Raw genomic sequence first — 14861 nt, 5'->3', positions numbered from 1 at the left:
TAAACTAAATTTTTATATTTTTATAAACTAAAGTTTTAGATTTTTATAACTAAAAGCCAGCCTGGGTTTGTTAAAAACAGATCATGCCAAACCAATCGTATTTCATTCTTCAACAATGTGACTAAATTCATAGACTAGTAGAATATAGACATACTACAGTTAGACTTCAGCAAGGTATTTGACAAAGTAGACCACAACCTACTTCTTGATAAGCTAGAAAAATGTGGTATATACAGCATCACCACCAGATGGATTTGTAACTGGCTGACAAACTGTATTCAATGAGTCGTCCTTAATGTACTAGACCTACATGGAGGAAGTAAGCAGTGAGGTTCCACAAGGTTCCATCGTAGACCAAGTACTCTTCAATATCTTCATAAATGACTTAGATGGGGGAATAGAAGGGAAACCCATCAAATTTGCAGATGACACTAAGCTGGCAGGAATAGCCAACACCCCAGAAGACAAGCTCAGGATTCAAAAAAGATCTTGACAGACTTGAACAATAGGCCTATCCAACAAAATGAAATTTAATGTGGACAAAAGCAAGATTTTACCCTTAGGCAGGAAAAACCAAAGGTACTGTACAAGTACAGATTAGGCAAAACGTGGCTCAAAAACAGTAACAGTGAAAGTGACCTAGGAATCCTAGTGGACAATAACTTAAATATGAGCAGGAGAGAGTGGGGATCGCGTGTGCATGCGTGGGGTGGGGTATTGCGCAGATAGAATTAGGGTGTGGGCATGCCTGTGTACAACCCCCCTCCGCTCCCCCTGCTTTTGGCACGCAATGGCAAAAGGGTTAGCCATCACTGGTATAGGGTCTCCTGTTTGAGCAGTATGTTGAACTGGAAGACCTTCACGGTCCCTTCCAGATCTATTCTGATTGATTGATTGATTGAATTCCTCAGCCAGCCACAAGTCTTAAAGAGTTAAATTTGCCTCCAGAAGTTCTGAGTGCTCCAAAGATGGAGGTTTTAAAGAAGAGATCGGACAACCATTTGTCTGAAATGGTAATAGAGCAGGGGTGTCAAACTCAATTTCATTGAGGGTCACATCAGCATTGTGTTTGACCTTGGGGAGCCGAGTGGGTGTGGCCTGGCTGGGCATCACCCATTCGGCGTCACTCCTGTCAGGGGCACCTGTGGTGGTCCAAGCGCTCTGCCAGTGAAAACGGGCTCCTGCAACAATCTCCTGCAACCCTCTGGCAGTGAAAACAGAGCTTGGGAGGGCCGCACGCAGCCTCCCCCAAGCTCTGATTTTCCTGGCCGAGGCACTACAGCCCAATCCTTTGCTGTTTTCAGGGCTGCTATGTGGGCCAGATCTAAGCATCCCGCGGGCTGGATCCTGCCCCTGGGCCTTGAGTTTGACAACCTTGCTATAGGGTTTCCTGCCTGAGCAGAGGGTTAGACTAAAAGACCTCCAGGGTCACTTCCAACTCTATTATTCTGTCAGTCTGGGTCATGTGGTCATCTTTGGCAAAGTCAATGGGGAACCAGATTCACTTAACAACTGTGTTACTAACCTAACGACTGCAGGGATTCACTTACCAACTGAGGCAAGAAAGATTGTAAAATTGGTCAAAACACACTAACAACTATCTTTGCGTAGCAACAGACAATTTGGGCTCAAAATTTCAAATTGTAAGTCAAAGACTGTCTGTACTCAAGAGTTTTAGCCAGTGAAACTGAGCATGCTGTAGGTTCTGAATTGCAGAGATTTCAATAAAAAGATCACGCTTCTGGTTTTGTCAATGCAAGTTAGTAAGGAAAGTCAGAGGAGTGGTAAGGGATATGGTAGAACATACTTAGATACTTCCAAGATCACCGAAATTTTGTTGGGGACTCTGCATGACTTGTGAACTATGGATTGTTACACCTGCTGTTCTTTGTCTTCTCTCCCATTGTGTTTCCTTCCTTCTCCCTTTCTTCATAGTCATTCTGCAGTGGGAGGGGAGCAAGTGGGGGAACAAATGGCACCCAATGGCAAATGGTTTCAGGATGTCATAACTCAGCTGATGGATGCCATTCACTTTATTTCACGTCTCTGATAACATCCTGAACCACCAGATGTCATTTTCAGTTACATCAGATCAAAATAATTTTTTAAAAAGCAGATTTGTAGGAAACCAAAAAACCTGATAGCTTTGAATTTTACTTTTCTAATGATTCATAATTCACAATTCTGTTTGTAACATTCAACAAAAAATGAAGGTCAAAACAAGATGTCATCCTAAGTGGCTTTCCAGGCCCATTATTTTCCATCATTGCAGCCCTTAGTTACAGCTATGAACTCTGCTTACAGGGGCCATGCTACGAAGTCCTGCATTTATCTCAGGGGTTGCTACAAAGAAGAGGGAGTCAACTATTCTCCAAGGCATCTGAGTGTAGAACAAGAAGCAATGGGTGGAAACTAATCAAGGAGAGAAGCAACTTAGAGAGATTTCCTGACAGTTAGAACAATTAATCAGTGGAACAGCTTGTCTCCAGAGTTGTGAATGCCCCAACACTGGAAGTCTTTAAGAAGATGTTGGATAGTCATTTGTCTGAAGCGGTATAGGGTTTCCTGCCTAGGCAGGGGGTTGGACTAGAAGATCTCCAAGGTCGCTTCCAACTCTGCTATTGTATTGTATTGTATTTTGATTTAAAGCAACATTGGTAATAATAAGTCTTTTGGGAAGGTCTTGACAAGTGGACAAAAATGCCAAATCCCATCTGAATATCTTGTGTTCCAATATCTCAGGGGTTGCCACAAAGAAGAGGGAGTCAAACTATTCTCCAAAGCACCTGAAGGTAGAACAAGAAGCAACGGGTGGAAAATAATCAAGGAGAAAAACAGCTTAGAACTCAGGAGAAATTTCCTGACAGTTAGAACAATTAATCAGTGGAAAAAGTTGCCTCCAGAAGTTGCGAATGCTCCAACGTTGGAAGTTTTTAAGAAGATGTTGGATCTTTGTCTGAAGTGGTGTAAGGTTTCCTCCCTAAGCAGGGGGTTGGACTACAAGACCAACTAGAAGATCTCCAAGGTCCCTTCCAATTCTGTTATTCAATTCTATTCTATCCAGCTGACTGTGTGACGATCCAAAACAATCATAATTATAATATGGGGCTTGTGCGCTCTGAGGAAGATGAGAGCTGCTGTATGTCAGAGTTTCAGCCATACAGAACAAGTATCTCATCAGAGAAAGAATGGCTTTCCCATAAACAACAAGGTGAGACACAATTTGCAGAAATTCTTACAGGATCTGGTCGTCACCTGTGTCAACAAGGACCGTGTTAGGGTGTTGGAATTCCTGGACATCTGGTGAAAAACAGGCTACAGGACTCAGGACTATTGGCTGAACAACTGCAGGACTACTTGAAAAAACGTTATTTACCTGTTACACATACAGTATATGAAAGACTGAAAGCAAAGAAATAACAATCTGTTATTACAAATCCAATCCAATGAGAAGAAGATATCTAAAAAGAATGTCCTGGTTCTGGAAAGAACAACATCCAGAATCTGAAAAAAACAGAACAGAGGCTAGCAGATCAATTTTGATTTATAATAAGAAATAAAGTATTCACGAAAGTAGAATTGGAAGAACTGCAAGGGTCTAGACCAGGGGTGTCCAAATTTGGGAACTTTAAGACTTGTGGACTTTAACTCCCAGAATTGGCTGGGGAATTCTGGGAGTTGAAGTCCACAAGTCTTAAAGTTCCCAAATTTGGATACCCCTGGTCTAGACAGAGCAAAGAATAATAATAATAATTTTTATTTGATTAGCCGCAGCCCTCTCCCGAAGGACTCGGGGCGGCGTACAATCAAAACAAATAAAAATACACATAAGACAAACATATATACAAAAAGAACAGAGACATATACATATGTGCATGGAGGAGAGTTGACTTATAAGAAATAGAAAAGAAATAGAAGCCTTGCCAGAATAGCTTAGTTTAGTGGAAAACTCTGTGAGTAAGTGATAAAGGAAGCAAGCATAGCTATTGAATCATTTTCATTCCCACACCAGACACTCTCGCCTCTGCCGCCTTCTCAGAAAGAATAAAGCCTTCTAAGTAAAACAAAAAAGGAACTGAAACAAACAATAACTGAGCCAAATTTAAAAGCAAGGCTGCCTGCACTAAAGCTTACAAAGAAACAGGTAGCACTACTACTAGTCCTTGACCTACGACCACAATTGAGCCCAACATTTCTATTGCTAAGTGAGACATCGAGTTTTGTCCCATTTAATGATCTTTGTTGCCTCAGTTGTTAAGTGAGTCACTGCAGTTGTTAAATTAGTAACGGTCGTTAAGTGAATCCAGTTTCCCTCTTGACTTTGCTTGACAGAAGGTTACCAAAAGGAATCACAGGGCTCCAGGACACTGCAACTGTCATAAATATGAGTCAGTTGGCAAGAGTCTAAATTTTGAGCACGGGACCATAGGGATGCTGCAGTGGTGGGATTCAGCCAGTTCGCACCTATTCGGGAGAACCGGTTGTTAACTTTCTAAGCAGTTTGGAGAACCAGTTGTTGGAAGAAATCTCCTTTTGTTTTTTCCCACTTTACAGGGCTAATCCTGTAAGGAAGGCAGGAAGGAAACATTCTGGTGTTGCTTCTAGACTCATCTTTATTGCCCTGCTTACAGAAACTGCCTCTCCTGTTAACCCTCATTACATTGTAACAGCTAAGGCGAAGCGCCCATCGATGTGAGTGACATTGAGTTGGCCACTCCCGCCCAGTCACATGCCCACCAAGCCACACCTACCAGCTGGTCATTAGGTCAGAGAACCGGTTGTTAAATTATTTGAATCCCACCACTGGGATGCTGCAATGGCCATAAGGGTGGAAAATGGTCACGTCAGTGCTGTTGTAACTTCGAACGCTCATTAGATGAACTGTTGTAAGTATGGAACTACTTGTATTAAAATATGCCAATACAGTGATTTTAATATAAGCATCAGCTCACTACAGGGAGAAAAAAAACCCCAACTAATGTACAGCACAGCTGCAGTTAAACCTGATTGCCTGTGATGCAAAATCAACGAACAAGAAAAAGAGCCAAACTGTGTGCCCCCAAAATAGAAGATCTGGATGGAAAATAAGACCAGCATGTTAAGATTAGATGCAAACAAGCTAGAACAGATGAAAGGAAAGCAATTGAAGAACAAGACCAACGAGTACCTGACGAAGAAATATCACTTAGAAAGAAGGAAGATCAAGGAACCACTGGAGATAATAAAGCAGCAAATAACAGCTATAGCTAAGATCAGCAGACAGGAAGCTCAAATTACACACAATAGTCAAACTCTTAAATTTCAGTAGAATTAGAACTACAGGCAGAATCATTCCTAATCCATCAATGAATGAGAAAACGCCTGACAAGGAATAAACCGTGCAGTTCTGAGTCAGTACTGAGTGAAGATGAACTGCATGGTTTGTGGTTGAAACATTTGACTTGTTGTAAAGCAGTTTAATAGCATTCAGTATTGAGGTGAAATTGGAGATTGGTTAACATCTGGCAGATGCTATTTGACAATAAAAAAACCAGCAAAAGGGACAGCACAGGGCAATTACAAGTCAATTACCTGCTTACCAACAACTTTCAAATTGCTAATTAAATGCAGTCCAATAGCATCTAGTTGAAAACAAGCTCCTGCCACCTGAATAGAAAGGAATCTGCTGAAGCAACTGCCCAAAGACAAGATCAGCTCCTAATTGATAAGGTGATTTTGAAAAACTGTAAGGGAAAACCCTAACCCTAACCCTCAATGTGGCTTAGATTGATCACAAGAAGACATTCAACTCCTTGTGAACAGTAATACCAAAAGTACTAATAGTAATATGTCACTTGAGGCAATCCCAAAACAAAACAGGAGCACTATTAGCATTGACAAAATCACAATTAGTCAACTGCAAAAGACAGCATTACTTGGAACAGCTTATACCCTGCAGCATTTAACACCATTAAACAACAACATCTGTCTATCTTGGGTCCTTGGGAAGAACTAAATAGTTGGATAACAATGCCAAACATCCAGTTTAAGCATTGGGTGGACTATGTGACCAATATAATAATTTATCATCATTACCTGCCAAGCATATTAAATGCATTGCTTTCCTTATTGCTCATCGCTAGCGTCTTCTCAACCTTCAGTGAAACATATTAAAATGATCAAACCTTTATTGATAGATTCTGAAGGTGGGAGTTCTAGATTGCTGTTAAGCCTTCTCGAGATCATCATCGAACTTTCTTCTTGAATTTGTTTCTTTTTTTAAAAAAAAGTTTTGCATTCTTGGAAGCAGGAATTAAAAAAAATATAATAAAACTATCTGTAGTGGGATCAAGGGACGTCAAGTGTGAAACCTATATTGTGTTGTATGTGTGTGTATTGTGTGACTGCATGGACCTAGGAAAGAAGCAGAACCTGTGACACAGGATAGAGCTGCTTTCAGCATTTTGAGAAGAGAAGTGGCACCTGTGCTCTCCTATAGATGTTCCAACAGAAAACTCAATGAAAAGCCCCAAATGTTTTGGATCTTTTGAGCTTTTTTTGTGTTCCATGTTGGTCTTCTGGTAAATTGTATTCCTTTTCTTTGATAATTTTTTTTCCATTCTCTTTGAATTGTAAACTACCGAGAATATTTGTGAAGTCAGGAAGCCTTAAACTTGAATTAAATAAGTAAATTAGTACAAAGTCTTAGATTTGGGTACTTATTCTCAGGAATTATATTTACAGTATTCTATTTAAGTCCTTAATTCAGTTCGATCTCTGACAGAAAGCCACTTGAAGAGACTAGAAACATTTGAAATATGGATTTACAGGCGGCTGTTACATATAAATTGGATTGACAAAATCAGAAATGAGGAGGTGATAAGCTGCCTGGGAAAGCCAAGGAAAATCACCAAAACCATAAAAAAGCAAAAGTTAGAATATTTTGGACATGTGATGCGACACCCAGAAAAATATGGCATACTTCTCTTAATCCTCCAAGGAAAGATTGAAGGCAAATGAAGTCTAGGCAGAAAAAGAACACCATGGCTTCAAAAATCTATAAATCAATAAATCCACAGGGGTACACAGGGGTATCTGCATGTGGGATGTACCTGAAAAACAGAAAAAGTTTGATTGCACCATTGCTGCCATCTTTACTTAAAAAAAAACAATAACCACATTATGCAGTATAAATTTGTTTATAAATATTTGTTTATTGTAAGTTGCCCAAAGTCACTCAGGTTAGATGGGTCATATAAGAATGTGATGAATAATTAAATTAAACCCATCCATCAATCCATCTGGCTTACATCTGAGGCTCACGTTGTCTCACACTCACTTGGCCCTGGGTGGAGACTCAGGACATTGCTTGCTTCTTGAAGGTTGCAGCTATTATTGGATATTTAGTTTTCTTGAAAGTTGATGTCTAACTTTGCTCGGGACTTTCAGGCTTCCTGAGTCTTCCTGTTTTACACTTTCCCCTGCTCTTGAAGACTCTGAAGAATCTCTAAAATTGTTTGCAAGGCCACTGCTGTTACTACAAATGCTGGTAGCTCTTCCTGTAGGTTTCGCTTTTCAGGTCAGAAACCGCTGTGGCTTCCCATGTCTCTGTTCTGCTCTTGAACTTTCAGCCCTTTTAACCAACTTCTTCCTGCCTGTTTTTTGCTCAAATCTTGATCTCTTCTATCTTGTTTCTTTCACTGTGCTGCCCTATTTCATCATTAGTCAGTCCCTATTTTAAAGGGTTGGTACATAAAATAAAGAAAGGGTAATGCTCTTATAATATTGGGGAAGTTTTAGTTAATTTTTTTTTTGCTGCCTGTCTTTCACTATACAGAATAACAGAGTTTGAAGGGACCTTGGAAGTTTTCTAGTCCAGCCCTCTGCTGAAGCAGACCTCATATCATTCCAGACAATGACTGTCCAATGCCTTCTTCAAAACATCCAGGGATGGAGCATCCACAACCGCTGGAGGCAAGCCGTATCATTTTCTTGCCTAGTTTGACTTGAATTCCTAATGTAGGGTCGTGATGGCCCAGTGGTTAAGACTTGGGCTTGTTGGCTGGAAATTTGCCAGCCCAGGTTCAAGACCCAAGGGCTACATGATAGGGTGAGCTCCTGTTACCTGCTCCAGCTCCTGCTCACCTAGCAATTCAAAAGCGTACAAATGCAAGTGATAAATAGGTACCACTTTGGTGGGAAGTTTATGGTGTTCCATGTGCCTTGGTGTATAGCAGAGGTGGGTTGCTGCCGGTTCGGCTGAACCAGTAGTGGAATTCAGCCCTGGGTCATCACAGAACCAGCAGCGACCCAGGCCTGACATACCCCCGAACCAGTTCCCTCGCTGCCGCTTGGCCACCGCCATTTTGGATTTTGGTGACTGCGTGTGCGCAGTTCAATGTAAATTGTTCTGTATGTGCATGGAGAACAATTTACGTTGAAGAGTACACGCATGTGCAGCGTGCGTCTGGCATGCATGAGCTCGAAGCATGCGCACATGTTGCGTGCGGGTTGCAAACTTGCAGTAACGCCGGCAGCAACCCACCCCTGGTGTATAGTCATGCTGGCCACATGACCTTGGAAGCATCTTCGGGTAACATTGACTCCCCTGGCTAAGAAAAGGAGATAAGCACCCAGCCACCCCTCTTAGAGTCAGACAGGACTGGAAAGAGGAAACTGTTACCTTTGCCATTATTCCCAATCTATTTTATGGTACTGCTTTTGATAGGTTGAAGTATATGGCACCTTGAACACCTGGGGGAAGATAGGATATAAATTTAATAAACTTCAAAAATGGATGCTTTTGAAGATTAGCATGAAGGGAAACTTATTGGTTGGGAGGGGCTGCTCAATTCATGAATTTACGGTAACTCTTTAAACCCTGAAAAATGCCACTTCCTTTTCCTTTTCTTTCCCTTCTTCAAAGTTTCCAGTCACCATTTCTCATTTATTCTCAGTTAGGTATGGAAATCATTTTGGGAAGTTTCACTATGATTGTTGCAAGTTGCTAAGAGACATGACTCTACACCAGATGAACTCTGGGTTGTAAAACAATCAGAGAAAGTGCCATAAAACAAATGGAGTGGAGCATGTTAGTCCTGATTGACCTGGGGCCTCCGTGTTTTTAATGTTTGTTTGTTCTCATTAGAACAAATGCCAAGCATTTATCCTTACACCCTGGTTCAAAATGCAACAGGGTATGAATGCATTTTTAAAAAATCCTCCCTTTTAGCTGCAGAATATGTGAGTATGATTGTATATCTACTCTTAAACACCAGGTGTATACTGTGTATATTTACCCAGTTATTAGATGTAGAAATTAGTAATTTAAGATATAAATGAATCAACCCAGACAGTACACTGTTCTTTAAGCACATATTGTATGTAAAAGAGAATATATATTAATCCCTAATCCAAATATATCTTTCCATGAAAATAAAACATGGAGCTCAGCTATGTGAAATTAGCCCATCACAAAAAATTTTCCCAGAGAAATCAAAAATATTAGCTTAGACATAAAAAATTTACAAGATTGAAGAATGCTGATAAGCATGAAAAAATGCTGGGAAGTGAGTAGAAGTTTTTGTAACTTACATGATACGCTATATGCAACGATATACTGGGCTGCTATATCCATTGCCTGTATATTTTCATTTGATACAATAGAATACAATAGTAGAGTTGGAAGGGACCTTGGAGGTCTTCTAGTCCAACCCCCTGCCTAGGCAGGAAACCCTATACCGTTTCAGACAGATGGCTATCCAACATCTTCTTAAAGACTTCCAGTGTTGGGGCATTCACAACTTCTGGAGGCAAGCTGTTCCACTGATTAATTGTTCTAACTGTCAGGAAGTTTCTCCTCAGTTCTAAGTTGCTTCTCTCCTTGATTAGTTTCCACCCATTGCTTCTTGTTCTACCCTCAGGTGCCTTGGAGAATAGTTTGACTCCCTCTTCTTTGTGGCAACCCCTGAGATATTGGAACACTGCTATCATGTTTCCCCTAATCCTTCTTTCTCTTAAGCTAGACATACCCAGTTCCTGAAATCGTTCTTCATATGTTTTAGTCTCCAGTCCCCTAATCATCTTTGTTGCTCTTCTCTGCACTCTTTCTAGAGTCTCCACATCTTTTTTACATCGTGGCGACCAGAACTGAATGCAGTATTTGCATAAATCTAAAAAGAGGAATTGACACCCCATCCTTCTTTCAGCATAACTTTCCCTCCACCGTCTGTAAATCAATTTCTGCTTCAGTGTAACGCATCTCTTCTCCAGTTTAAATGACTCCTTTTATGGAAAATCCCTCCTTCCTTCCTTCTCTCTCTCTCTCTCTCTCTCTCTCTCTCTCTCTCTCTCTCTCTCTCTCTCTCTCTCTCTCTCTCTCTCTCTCTCACACACACACACACACACACACACACACACACACACAGACACACACACACTAATTGAAATGTAATATAAATTCCATTATAGGAGATCAGATGAATACATTTGTTAGAAACATGGCTGGGCCATTCTTGTTACAATCACAATTGTATTTCCATTTATATTTCTGAATAGTTGAGGCTGATTTTAAAATGGGCGTTGCTAAGCTGGAGGGCAGGAAATCTTCAGTTCTCTGTTTTTCTTACTTTTTTCCCTTTGTAACGGCTTCAAAAATAAGTCACTGAGTTTCTTCTACAAGAAGGAACAGGAAATGGCTGTTTTTTAAGCAATACCAACTGATTTTTAACAACGAGGATTCCAAATGATGTTAAGCATTATTGAACAGGAAGTGAACATAAGTGAACAGGGGAAAAAAGGAAGGTACTGTTTCTTTTGAAAATGTGGGGAAAAAAGAAAAGAAGGAGGAAAGAGTAGAGCTTATCCCACATGAATATTATATAGTAGAAATTCAGTTAAGTTTACCAGCTCTTTACTATTGGGGAAAGGGTAAAATGGTCTTTAAGAAGTCACAACAGTCCACCCCACGTTGAGTTGGACTATAGCAGGGGTGTCCAAACTTGGGAACTTTAAGACTTGTGGACTTCAACTCCCAGAATTCCCCAGCCAGCATGGCTGGCTGGGGAATTCTGGGAGTTGAAGTTCACAAGTCTTAAAGTTCCCAAGTTTGGACACCCCTGGACTATAGCTTCCATATAGTTCATGGAAAGTGGTCATGTTGATTGTTGATGAAAAATATATGAAGAACACTGAACTGGAAATATCTGAATTCATATTATAACACAATGAATGACAATGTAATACTTATACATTTTCTGACATTTTCTTAACTTTAATTTTCTTTGTTGGAGATGAAAAGGTAACAGAATATTGACCTACATGCTCACAATTGAGTAGTAAGAAAGAAGAAGAGGAGAAGCAGAGGAAGTTAACCAGCTCCTTATGGATGGTTAATCTGATTTAATAGAAGTGCTTTGTCTAAGACAGTGGTTGCCAACATTTTTTTGGCCATGCCCCACCTAAGCATATTTAAAATCCTGATGCCCCCCCCCCCGTGACATATAATTTTTACTTTACTCAAAATGTGAACTCTACTCACACAGAGGAAGCCTAAAAGGCCATTAACTTGGTTTAAACAAGGTTCAAATTTCCCCCATTAAAAAATCAATTTGTCCCCCTGTGAGGCATGAGCCCCACATTGGGAACCACTGGTCTAAGAGGGGGGAAATCAAGCTGTTTTCACCTATTTCCTCTTTGGCAAAGGAGAATTAAGGCAGCTGTGCACAAACTCCATATGACATAGTGACAGATGTATTGTCTTCCAGGTGTCTACCTAAAGGTTGTGTTGGAGAAGTTATCAAATGTATTCAAATGTACCAATGACCATTATTTGTCCTTGACTCATGTGGGGATGAATGACACTCGCAGAAGAGATCTTGAAAGGATATCAGTCTTGGGGAGGAAAGTGAAGGAAATGAGATGGCAGGTACAGTACCGTATTTTTTGGAGTATAAGACGCACCTTTTTCCCTCAAAAAAGAGGCTGAAAATCTGGGTGTGTCTTATGCACTGAATACAGCATTTTTTGCCTCCTGAACCCCCACCCCTTCACCAAACTGGCCGTGCATAACCTCTAGGGAGCTTTTAGAGAGCTCCTGGGGGCTGGGGAGGGCAGAAATGAGCAATTTTACCTCCCCAGCCCCCAGGTGCACTCTATAAGCATCCTAAAGACTACCCATGCCCTTTTTTAAAACAAAAAACTGGCCCGTTTTTGCGAAGTGGAGGAGCACTCCAGGAGCACTCTGCAAGCCCCCTAAAGGCTATTCATGCCTTTTTTGGGTGGGGAAATAGGTCCATTTTCATGAAAATGGGCTGTTTTTGGGAGGTTTGCAGAGTGCAAAAACTTTTTTTTATTTGCCTCTTCAAAACCTTGGTGCATCTTATTCTCCGGTGCGTCTTATACTCCGAAAAATACGGTACGTAATTCATCAGCATTTCCAGATGGAAATCCTGGTGCCAAAAGAGGAAGATATACTAATAACAACCTAAGAGAGTGATTTGGATAATTTTGTTATACTGGATTTACCAAAGAGGCTTTTAAAGTGCTGAAGAATTTTGTCAAAGAAAAACACACAAAGAAATCAAGTTCTAGGATATTATTTGCAGAGATTGAGGATCAAGATCGTTACAAGTAAAAGGAAGGAATGTAAAGTTAGTTTATTTGATCAACCCTTAAAATAGATATGTTGTTATTTCTAGTAAGCCTTAATGGACTTTTGCTAGTTAGAACCAAAATGATGAGAGTTTAAGGAATTGTTTATAGATAAGATATGGAAAGATGAGATCATTTGTTTATTTTAAGAAAAGGTGATACATTACTAAAATAGTTTATACTTGTGATGAAGGGGAAACCATTTCTTTATATATTTCATTTCTTTTTTGTTACTATATTATATTTTCCTTTTCTATTTTTTCTGCACTTTTTCTTTTTTTCTTTTTTAGTTTGTATTAATTTTTATATCTATTAGTAAATATGTGTACTTTTTATCAAAATTACTATTTTGAAGAAGAGGTGTATAATATATCTCTTTTAGTCAGGTAAATAGCTCCTTTCTATGAGGCATAATATAGTGGTTATTTTAAAACCAAGTATAGATTCTAAATTTTGTACAAGTTATAGACATAGCTCATTAAATAATGCTGATACTGTAATATTAACTGCTTAATTACCATTCATAATTCATCCTGCCCAGTCTGGATTTATTAAAAATAGACAAGCATCATATAATTTACATTTATTATTAGAAATGCTAGATATAGCTCAAGATAGAATGGACACTGCAGTATTAATATTTTTACATCCTGAATTAGCTTTCGATAAGATCCAGATTAATTTTTTAAAGCAAGTGATGAATAAATATGGTTTCCCAGTATTTTACTAACTGGTTGGAAATGTATTTTTTGTTCCTGTGAGAATTGTAATAAACAAGTTTATTTCTGATGCCTTTTTGAGTTATAGCATGGTACCCATTTTCTCCTCTGCTTTTTGATTTTATTTTTGAACAGTTAGCAATTTGTTTTTGGTAGTCTAGTAATATTACTGAAATTGCATTGGCCACTTTTGAGTATAAATAATATACACTGGTGATATTTTAATAATTCTAAACAACTTGTATTTCATTCTTGGAGTTTATATGGGTGGTTCAGCATTTTGATATGTGTTGGCTTATAAGATTCATTGGGATAAAACTTTTCTATCTCTTTTAGATTAACTTTAACTTTTATTTAATTTATAAACCGCGCCCTCTCCCAGAAGGGACTCGGGGCGGTGTACAGTCATATTAAAACACAATATAAATACATACAGATATAGATAAATATAGATAAATATAGATGGAGGAGGTAACATATAAACTGTACAATAATAATTAAAATTAAAATTAGAGATACATTAAAAACTACCCCTAAAAAGCTACCCCAGAATAAAATGTTTGCCAGGAGGTAAAAATGGGACTATAAATGGGCTAGGCCAGCTAATTGGAACAGGTGGGTCTTGAGTTTCTGTCGGAAGGAGCGGAGGTCGGTAGTGGTTCTGATATCGGGGAGAGGTCGTTCCAGAGGGTTGGGCCCATCACAGAGAAGGCTCTACTCCTGGGCGCCGCCCGTTGGCATTGCTTAGTGGACGGCACCTGGAGGAGTCCCTCCCTGTGGGAGCGAATTGGTCGCAGGGATGTATGAGGTAAGATGCGATCCCGCAGGTAACTAGGTCCTGTGCTGTATTGTAATATATACAATACAACAATGTAAAGAATTGGATTTTGTTTCTATTTTAATGGCTATATCTATGTGGAATATAAATTCAGTAGATTATCAATATTTGTGGGCCTTGTTGGAAAGTTTTACTTATTTCCATTAAAATCCTAGAAATTGCTGATTTTGTCTTTGAGTGTTTCATTTCTCAGATGGTGAACAGCAAGTCATGTCTGAGCTTGGCTGGGTGATAGATTGGATTTTGATATTGAGGCTCTTGAATATTTTTCCGTCCCATTCAATCATATCTGATGCTTGGAGATTGCTTAGACAAGTCCCTGCAGTTTGCTTGGCAAGGTTTTTCAGAAGTGGCTTACAAGTTACTCTTCACACATTACTCTTTTCTAAGGCTGAGACAAAGAGACTAGAGGTCACCCAACTGGCTCTGTGCCTAAGGTGGAGTAGAATTCACAGTCTCCCAGTTTCTAGCCTGATGCTTTAATCAGACTGAAGTATTTAACTCTACTTAAAAATCTGGGGCAATATGTTCTGTTGGAAATTATGGATAAAATCTAGAATAAACACTTCAAATCAATGATTTGAATAATAATATAAATCAATTCTAATATGTTTTGAAGGCTCAGTGTAGCTTGGATGTTTGGCTGATTCCAAGAAACCTGGGGTATTTTAAAC

The sequence above is a fragment of the Natrix helvetica genome, assembly GCF_964273705.1.
Source record: "Natrix helvetica genome assembly, chromosome: 1".
NCBI lineage: Eukaryota > Metazoa > Chordata > Lepidosauria > Squamata > Natricidae > Natrix > Natrix helvetica.
This window is presented reverse-complemented; position numbering follows the sequence as displayed.